The sequence below is a fragment of the Astyanax mexicanus genome, chromosome 7 (assembly GCF_023375975.1).
Source record: "Astyanax mexicanus isolate ESR-SI-001 chromosome 7, AstMex3_surface, whole genome shotgun sequence".
In the NCBI taxonomy this organism is placed as follows: domain Eukaryota; kingdom Metazoa; phylum Chordata; class Actinopteri; order Characiformes; family Acestrorhamphidae; genus Astyanax; species Astyanax mexicanus.
Window position 1 is genome coordinate 46904256 of NC_064414.1, and position 11222 is coordinate 46915477.

Here is an 11222-nt window from a genome sequence, read left to right on the forward strand (position 1 = left end):
AGGAGCGAGTTAAGTTTTAGAGTAATTTGAACAGTTCAGTGCTGCACTATAACCAAAATACAAGTTTAATCCATCTTAGTTAAATAATAACAAAAAAAAAACAATAACTGTGTTGACTAAACTAATAAAGATTTTTTTTTATTTACCTTTTATTTTATTAAGACTTATTAAGACAAAAAATGGTCAAATATTTAATTATTTTAATAGTTTCATCTCATTTTTAAGAATGTTAAGCAAGGCTTGTATTTTGTATTATAAGAGAACAATGTATTTCAGCTATTAATGTAAAAATGTACAGAGTATATTTACTCTATTAAAAACCTAAAAATCCAAAATGTGACGAAAACATAACAAAAAATAAAACAGAATTCGCCAAAAATTTAAACAGATTTAATAGGGCCCTACATCACTCAACAAAGATCAAATCTCATATTTAAATATGTTATAAAATCACAAAAGTTCAATAAGGTGTCCCAATATTTTCACATGACCGTATTCTATTCCACCCTGTGGGGCAACTGAGTCGTACTGTTGTGGTTTCGGACTAAACGGAACAAGAGACGTAGTGAATACCACAAGAGTCGGGCTCAGTTCCAGCCAAGGCCACAGCACGTTCTGCTGGAACTGAACTTTAAGCGCTTCACTTGGGAAAGTGTCGCCCCAAAGTTGCTTCAAAGCTGGAAACAAAGGCAGGGTGACATTCCTGGAGCTGCTTTTTTACTCCAAACCTAACCAGCCACAACCGGGGAAGAAAGCCCAGCATTTAAAAAGAAATCATAACAAATAGAGGAGAGAAAGAGAGGGAAATGTAAACAAACTTTGTGGGTTGAGACCTCGGCCGTGTAAGGTTTTAAGCTGCCAAATTAGTTTCGGGGTCAGAGCCCTAACTAGGCCGTCTTTGTGCCGGCTGACCCGGGATCGTCACGCCTCCACAGCCAAAATCAAATAAAACAATAGAAGAGCAAGACGAGAAATCAGCCACATTTCACTAAGCCCTGCTGACGGCCATTGTGATGTAAGGATGTGTAACTGCTAGTGTGTTTTTAAAGGAAGTGACTTTATCAAACAAGCCGCTGAACCTAGCTTTACACACACACACTCAAACCACTCTCTCACACACACTCACAGGGTTAACAGGGTTTCCTACAACCTGTGTGTGTGTGAGTGCAGGTGTGTATTATACATGTTCTGTTCCTCTACCTGTACCTATACTGCTTTCATAAACCAGTGTGTGTGTATATATATATATATATATATATATATATATATATATATATATATATATATATATATATATATATATATATATATATATATATATATACTGTTGTTGTTCAATGAAAAACAAGTATCTCCAAAACAACAACTTTACAGGACAGAGAAAAAAAACTTTCAATGAAAGTCAATGTAAAAAGAGTTTATTTCAGGTAAACTTGGAGAATTACTATTGGTCTATTCATTAAGAAATGTTAAAGCAGTATAAGGGAGAGTTTCTGTGTTAAAGTTATGTAGTAAATAAAAAAAAAAGTAGATACTTTTTTCATTGGAAAGCTACGATTTATAGTTCTTTATGTGTTATAGCCGTGTGTGTGTGCGTGCATGTGTGTGTGTGTGTGTGGCTATGCACGAACAGTCTGTTTTCAAAGCTATAAGCTCTGCTGGGCTGAAGCTGACTCTGCACTGAAAGAGAGAGCGAGAGAGGGAGAGAGAGAGAGAGAGAGACAGAGAGAGACAGAGAGAAAGGGGGAGTATAGGATAAAAAAGCATGTGAGAAACAGAAAGAAAAAGAGAGAGGTTGCAAAGAATGAATGGAGGTGTGTGTGTGTGAGAGAGAGAGAGAGAGAGAGAGAGAGAGAGAGAATAAGAGAATAAGAGAATGTGAACATGCAAGAGAATTACTGTAAAGAGAAAGAGATAAAGATAGAGGAGGAGAGACAGACTATTAAGAATGAATGAGTGTGTGATAAAGAGAGACAAAACAAAAGAGAATTAGAGTGTGTAAGAGAGAGAGAGGGAAAACAAAAAAGAAAGAGACTTGAAAGAAGGAAAACACATGTGACAGAGGGGGAAGAGAGGTAAAGGGAAAGAGAGATAAAGAGAGAATGAGAGTTTGTGTGTGTGTGTGTGTGTGAGGGAGAGAGAGAGAGAGTAAGACAAAGAGAGAGAGGAGAGAGAGAGAGTATGCATATGTATGTGTATGAGAGAGAGAGACAGTGTGTGTGTGTGTGTGTGAGGCCTCTGTAATTGCTGCCACTGAGCAGCAGGACCCAATTGAAGATGACACTGAAGCTTTATTAGAAAATCAAGTGCTGTTTTTGCACATTATGTCGGTTTGGCTGAACACAGTGAATCAGTCCCATTGAAAATTTAATTCGCACTCAAAGTGCACTGAGCTTGGCTTCTCCAAACTGGCCCTGAACAATAGGCACTCTTTCCCCCTGACCCTCTCTCTCTCTCTCTCTCTCTTTTTATTCAGAATGGAGTGGGGTTTAAACACTGCAGAAAAAAACACTCATGAAGTTTCTGACTGGCTGGAGTGTGTGAGGGGTGTAGCAGTGTGAGCTCATCTTTAGGAACATCCACTTTAGTCATACTCCATTCTGTTCTCTTTTCATGCAACTGGAGCTGGGCAATATTGTAAAATGATTATATTAATATTTAAAAAAACACTTTAACAATATTAAAAAATAGCAATATTTCTATATGCAGTTAAAAAGCAGTTTAAAAAAACAAGTCAAACTAATGTTTTTTTTTTTCAAAATTATTCATACAGACATAATGCCAAATTCTAGAAGCAACACATCTTCTGTAATGAAAGTTCAAGCAGATTTGTAGTATCTCAGGGAGTTCCTATAAAGAGTCAGTATTAGGACTGAAACACTCCTTTCAACTTCAGTGTGATTGGGTGGGGCTGAACTGCTGTAAACTATATAGGTGTATAAACTAAATAAAAAATGCTTTTACTTTATGACATCACAAAAACAATGCTGAAAATGGACTTTACTAAAAGCAATTCAACTGCAATTAATAAAATAAGCTGTTGTGCTTAATGTGAGAAAATCATACATTTACAGGTTGCACTATTTTTTTCAAAAATAATTTAAAAATTAGAATTGCTTTGGACCTTCCCATCTGATAATCCCAGGTCTGGCGTAGATAGAGAAGTATAGAAACACAGTGAGAAAGTCTTTCCCAGCGCTCTCTCAGTCTGCAGTGCTGCAGCTGGACTGGTGGCTGCCTACCTGTGACCAAGCAGACGCTAATTCAGCCTGGCAGCCATGGGCCAACCTCTGCAACTTTCTCAGTCTCCCTGAGTAATTGGTGACCTCTGAACTTTAGCTCACATGGGGCTCTGAGAGAGAGAGAGAGAGAGAGAGAGATTCTTAAAAGTTGTTTTAACTTATCTAACCATGTCACTGCTCTGCTGAGTCAGTTAGCAGATACTCAAAAAAAAAAATATATATATATATATATATATATATGGCCGATATGTTTTATAGCACCTTAATGTAACCAGTCCAATGCATTATATCCAAATAAATGAAAGCGCTGGACAATAATTTGCCAATAACTATTGTGGTTTTGTTCATTGTACAGTTTGGAGCTCATAGTCTCCTATTGACAGAGAAAAAACTCACACAGCTTTGTCCACACCAATGAGGCTTCCCCTGTTTAAAGATGTCCAGGAACAAACACTTTATTTACTTCAGTTTTGCTGAATTATAAGAGTTTGTTGGATAGAACTGACCAGGATCTCAAAAACTACTGTGTCCTCCTTTAAAAGCAAAACCCATGTAAGTAAAAGGTGATGTACAGTACATGGAGAAGGTCCAACTGTACAAAACACTGCAGTGGAGTGCTAATATAATTATATTGCCACTTTTTTCCCTATAGAAACTTTATCTCAGCAGCAAACTGAGCAAAAAGAGTTGAGCTCTCGTACTGTAGTTCAATGGAACTGGAAAGGTTTTTGCACCTTTACTCTGGAAACTTTACAATTTACACTTACTGGGTATCCCGTGAAAAAATCTGCTTTGCTTCTGGTCCTTTTGGCTGTATTTAACTCTCAATGAAGATGATCTGGGAAAAAAACTTTATTAATGAAGACACTTGTTCTTATATGAATGAGAATTCTGTTTATGGCTAAAACCCAGGCCTTCAACAAAAAGAGACAGTCAGTTTGCTGGTTGTGATGAGCATGGAGGTAGGTCAGGGTGCTAGAGGAGAAAGCACTCAAACAATGAGGATACCTGTGCAAGTGCAGTAGCCTAAAAAAAACATTTGAAGTGATGGGAGGCAGGTCTCACATGTCTTGAGACGACTGCCTGATGGTGTTGCAAAGATGGCCAACAAGTGAACAGACATATAAGGACTTTGTGTGAGACGCTTGGACTGGGAGAAGGAGGTTGGCCTATTAAATTAGCAAGGGGGGGGGGGGGGCTGCCTCTGCCTCTGGTCTTTGGTTGAATGTGAATGTGTAACAAAAGGGTTTACATTTTTGGCTTTGTTTCTATAGAACGGAAGGGAATAGAACCATGGCATCTATGTTTTCTGAAGTCGACTCAACAATTAGTTTGACTAACTAACATAAACTTAACTTAAAATTAACTGCTGTGTCCTCCTTCAAAAGCAAAAAAAGTAATATGGAGCTGAAAAAAAGGCAATTTTAACCCTCTTAACTATTACATAAAAGCATTAACTCTTTTATATTTGTGCTCTCCCATAATTAAAAAACTAAGAATAATTCTGACTGAATTTTCTGGCTAAACATGGCAGCTACTTAAGCAAAATGCGAAAGAAAGGCTAAAAGCTAACATCAGCTCACCAGGTCTGGTGCCCCTGCTGGCTGGTTGCAGTATGATATGTAGCTTCGCTCATCCCCAACAGAAACTATGCCCAATCAACAGTGGGCCTAATGAGTTGGGTTCTTAGAAACGTATGATTCAAACGTTTGACTGAATCCCGTGGCCTTCCCATGTAACAGGTTGTTTTTGCATGCGCTTTTTTTTTAACGTCCTGTTTTCACAACGGTGCGTGTAATTGATTTTCCAACAGTACAGTGGCTGCACTGTTGTTATTCAGGTGCAGGCACTGGACTGAGCACGAAGCTGAACAGAGAGTGAGTGACAGAAACAGTGGCTCTGTCTGTCAGCCTTCAGCATAAGCATATTAGCTCTGGTCTGTCTGCTTCAAGCTGCTCAGAGAGCGCTACACCCTCACTGTCGCTTTCTGCTGTACGAATCAATTTGTCTCCACTGACGGAAAATAATTGCAAAGCAAACAAATTATCCCTGCCACATTGAGCACACCTCACCGCCGGGAGAGAGAGACTGAGAGAGAGAAGAGGGAGAGAAAGAGAGAGAAAGAGATTGGACACTAAAGCATATTTCATAAAATCATGGGTAGTCATGTGACCTCGCTTCTGCAGCACGGCGATCATAAAGCAGGGTCTCAAACGGTGAGCAACATAGGAAATGAGAACAGGGTTAGACAGGCCGAGAGAGAGAGTGAGAGAACCGGAGAGAGAGAGAGAGAACGAGAGAGAGAGAGAGAGATGGGACGAGAGTGCAGAGATAGCTCTATTTGCATTATATATGCCCAGTACTGAAAAGTGTTATGCGAAGCGACTGGATGCACTTGGATTACGCAGCATCATGGGGGAACGAGGCATCACACTCACTTCAGGAATATACTGCTCATAACTGATCCCTGGAAAAGATGGCGTTGAGGCTCTGGTTGGATACACTTCAAAAACTATAGGAGATCAAGCAAGGGTTTTAATACCTTACACTTATGGTCTTATAGTGTTTCCCACTTATCCCAAATAAAAGATTTCACACTACGTATTGGTTCTGAGCTTGTTTGTGGGAGGTTTATTTTCACACATAAGAACCCTATGTTCAAACTGTGAAGTTGTGCAATTAATTCCATAAGTCACTTTTATGTGAGCTTTTTCACAAAGCCTTTGGCTGTTTACTGCTTTTTACTGGATTCAAACACTCATTCAAGCATTGAGCAGCTGTTCTCATATGAGAAGCAAGTGGATGCACTTGGATTATGCAGCATCATGAGGGAACAAGGCATCGCACTCATTTCAGGAATCTTCTGCTCTACAAATAGATTGACCAATAGAAAACAAGCTGCCAGTAGTAACAGACTACAAACTCGTTGGGGGGGCGTTGGGGGATGGAGCACCTGCCCCTTTGACTCTTACTGCCCAAAGTGCCCTTTTGTCATTTTTTTATATTACTTTTTTGTGTATGTGTGAAAGTCATACCCATTTTGACCTGGAAACTATCGTATTTTAACCCTCTTTCCCTCCGTGTTCACGTATCAGTATTTTCCCGTAAATTTCGTGCACTATATTAAATAAAAAAAACAGTATTAATCAGGAGATAGGCCGCTGACCACTGTGTGAATGGGAAAGCTCTCAATGTCAATCATGGTTCCGGTTCATGGATAAAGTCTCGCCTTTCAGGAGAAACAGCCAGTCAGCTTGCTGGTTTTGTGGAGCGTGGAGGAGAGTTAGTGTGAGTGGGGAAGCCCACCCGCCCACCCCACCCTCGCTGCAAGTTATACAGGAATTTTTTTTTTTTAAATAAAGAAAGGTAACGGTAGGCTCACCATGTAAATGTGTAAATTTGATGACACCGTTTCTGACAGTTGGTTAAAAACTCATGTCTGAATCAAAACACACAGATCAAACTCGTGCTCAGTGTGCCACCTTTTGATTTTGAGCACCTGCCCCTCCAAAGGTCTCTGCATGGTCCTTGAACGTTACACAATCAAGCCTTTATGAGTCTAGCTGGAGCTTTAGATTTGGCGACCTATGAGGATGCAGTATCCACAGGCCCTGCTGCAACATCTGTGGGTAAATGTGCTGCAGGAATGGCATATGGAACATGTATGCTTTCACACCCAGCCCCACTATAAAGAGCAAGTGCAGCGATATCAAAACTGCTGCACTACACCAACCTAACCATACTACTGTGACTACAGTATAAAGACAGCTGCTGAGCCCTGACCCACACACAACTCATTCTCTCTCACACAATCATGCATGTGGTGATAAACAGCATACGATCCTGCATGCTTTCACTCACGGGTTTAAACCCAGGCTGACAGATGGACAGCGTAGTTGTGACCTACTCTACAAAGCACATTACCTCAAGTGTAGTCTGGACACTGAAATGCTTAAATCGGGGAATTTTATAGGAAATATGAACATGCTTTTACAGTGATTTGTGGTCTAACATATCAGGGAACATATATGGGTACCCTTTTAAAATAAGATTACCTTTATAAAGGGTTTGTAAATGGCTAACAAAGGAGTTACAGAATAAGTCAATACACACTAAGAAAAGTAAGTACAGATTTGTACTTAAAAGGGTACAAAGCTTGTCTCTGGGGCTGTACCTTATATTGAGGTACAAAAAAGTACCTTTCAGTGAAAGTCCTTTTTTGTACCCATGGTTTTTGTGCCAGTAAAGATTATAAACATTATAAACTTCAGCATCAATTGAATATGGCTTAAAAACTTGATGATCCAAAATTGTCTGGCTTTCTAATATAAAATGTGCAATTAAAATATATATTGTTTATTAGTACAGTTATACAGAATACTGAATGTATCCTTTGGCTGGTTAAATGGTACAAATCTGTACTTATTGCTGTTAGAAATTACTTTGTACTTCAGAGGGAACAAATCTGACCCTGTAAAGACCAATATTGTACTTTGAGGGTACAATCATGAAGAGTGTACCTTTGAGTACAAAAAAGTACTCATATCGTACCTCTGTTTTTTAGAGTGCAGAATAGTGACTCAAATAATATTTAAATGTCAATTTAGTCTCTAAATATGCTCATGTACATCAAATTATCTTTACTGGTTAAATGATTTATCTTTGTACTTATTAAATATATGAACAAATATATTAATGTGCTTATGTGCAATGTTGACCTATGGAAAACAAACGATGAGAAACAATGATAAGTAAGTATCTAGGAATATCTGTGGTTTGACAGCATAAATAAATGTGGTATCATTTTTTTTGCATATGATAGGTCATGATTACCTATTATCAGTTTTAACTGTGTATAAATACCTGCTTTATAAACCATTCATAGACTCATACAGTGACCCATATAAACCCATATATTCAACAGGCTAAAAATCAAGAGCTCCTATCTCTACATAGGCCTGGTTTATTAGGTGGGTAAGTCTTCCAACAGATGGGCTGAGAGGATAAAATGTTAGCCTATAGGTTCTCATATAGCATTTCTGGGCCTCTTTAAGCCTAATTAATGGATAAACATGAAAAGGGCAGTGGATTAACCCGCTCTGCTGGATCATCTGAGGTTCACTATGCAGCATTATAAAGGCAAATGGAGAGTTCAGGCCAAACAAGCCTATTAAACCTATAGAAGCTGCTTTATGTATTTTTTTTATGTATGATCCATCTTTGGACAATGATAGCAGTACTTCTAGTTGTATAATGGTCAGTGAAACTAGAAAGCCTAAACAAACCTTTTTTTCAACATGTAAGAAATGCAGTATGTATCTATTTTACATCAGTTAAATAAACAAATATTTGTCATCCACCAAGACAACTTACCTAAAAAATTGTACGAATAAACACTACTTTATGAAAATCTATACATGAAAGTAACTCTAAATGAAAGTAAGACATTACCACAATACTTCAGGAACAAGCGGATTTATTTAAGCTTGAATAATAAACAAAGAAACAAAAACTAAGACCAAAAGAAACAAAGAACATTAAATAACACGGGACCTGACTGACAATAAACGTACAACCACGGACAGGAGAAACCAGGTACAAAGGGACTATTAATACAAATGGACAATGGCGGGAAACAGGAAACACCTGGGACTGGGGGAGGAGGTACAAATGAACAGGTGAGGAACAGGGGAGGAGACACAGGATAGACACAGGGCACGTGCAAAGGGTAAATAAACACAGGGACATATAAGAGACATGCAAAAACAGGACAAGACCGTGACGCTTATTTTAGTAATATTTAATTTTCTTGAGAAAAGTCTACATCAGATTTATTGATTCTAAAGCAGCTCTGCACTTTTAATGACAGATCCCATTTTTTCCATGAATCTTTTTTTGTTTGGAAAAAGTTTGAAAAAATAAAGACCATTGTTAATGTTAAAAGTCCAAAACAAGCTTAGTCCAAGCTCTTGATAGTCCAGCACCTCATCCCAAAACACATTCTCAAAAACAACATTACCAATTGATTCAAAATACCAGTGGCTTCAGATTTCTCAGGTAAGCATTCATTCTCTGAATTTGTGGTGAATTTCGGAATCTCTGAAACAGCTTGTGTTCACTGCAGCCTCAGCTTTCTGTTCTTAGCTGACAAAATCTACAACCTTGCATGGTCTTCTGCTGTTGAAGTAGAACATCTACATCCAGCTCAAAGTTGAACGTGTTGTGGTATTCTGCTCATCACAATTACACAGAGTGGTAATTTAAGTTACTGTAGCCTTTCTGTCAGCTCCAACCAGTCTGATCATCCTCCATTAAACATCATCTCTCATCAGCAAGGTGTTTCAGGTGCAATTCACTGGATGTTTTCTTCATTCCACAGTTCTGAGTCTGTGGTGGAGACTGTGGTGCTGAAAATCCCAGTAGATCATCAGTTCTAGAAATACTCAAACCAGTCCTTCTATCACCAACTATTACAGCATGCTGAAAAATAATGAGATCACATTTCTGATGGTTGATGTGAAGCATTACCTGAAGCAGTTGGACCATATCTGCATGATTTTATTCACTTCTATACACACATTGGGCTGATTAGATATGCATTGCATGAATGAGCAGATGTACAGGTCTTTCTAATAAATTGCTCAGTGAGTGTTTATAAGTAGGCCAGTTTAAAGCATACATTCAGTTTCACACATTTTCATCACTGCAGTTCAAATCACTTATGTGGTTTGAAATCTTCTAGTGAGTATCTGTCCTAGGTTTACCAGTATTTGTGACCCACCTAGATGCACATATGCAAGCTGATATTATAAAAGTTCTGGAAAGCTACCCATAGATAGGTGCTACTTTGTGATTCTGTGCATTTTAATGCTTTAATATGTTTTTCACAGTAATGGTAATTTATATCCCATTAAATGTCACATAAAACTACAGAACACTTTATTGACCTGTGGGATATATGTGTGTTGGGTCTCCTGCACTAAATGTGGAGAGCTGCTTTTCTGTACGCATGGACAAATCTAGCCAGATGACATCAGTCACTACGGCTACGCAATAATATTACCAATATTTTTGAATATTGTGAACAATATTATACCCTGAAATATCGTGCCATATCACCCACCCTTGATTATCACATCAGGGTACTACTTTTTGTTTTTTGTTTTTTTTTGTAAAAGAAAAATTCACACTGTTCTCAATGCCCATTATATATCTACTAGAGACTGATTATATCTGTACAGTATCATTTTTTTACTTTAATCCTTGATATATGGAGATGCATTATTATTAGTATCATGACATTCTGGGTCATTGACTTTTACTGTTACAAATCTGATAAAATTCTTAAATTTCTTTTCTTTAATCTTATGCATTAATAAAATTTAATTTGAATTTTGTTGCAGAAGACTATTCTTTAATTATATTTAATTCAGTGTTTTGTCATATCGCCAAGATTATCGTTATTGCAAAAATAACAGTATATCATGATATTATTTTAGGGCCATATCGCACACCACTACTGCCCAATATCCAAATATTATGCTTATACAGCTCTGGAAAGAATTAAGAGACCACTTCAGTTTCTGAATCAGATTTTCTGATTTTGCAAATTATAGGTATATGTTTGAGTAAAATGAGCATTGTTGTTTTATTCTATAAACTACAGACAACATTTCTCCTTTAGAGCATTGATTTGCAGAAAATGAGAAATGGCTGAAATAACAAAAACGATGCAGAGCTTTGAGACCTCAAATAATGCAAAGAAAACAAGTTCATATTCATAAAGTTTTAGAGGGCAGAAATCAATATGTAGTGGAATAACCCTGGTTTGGTTTTTAATCACAAATTTTATGCATCTTTGCTTGTTCTCCTCCACCAGTCTTACACACTGCTTTTGCATAACTTTATGCTTTATACACTCCTGGTGCAAAAATGTAAGCAGTTCAGTTTGGTTTGATGGCTTGTGCTCATCCATCTTCC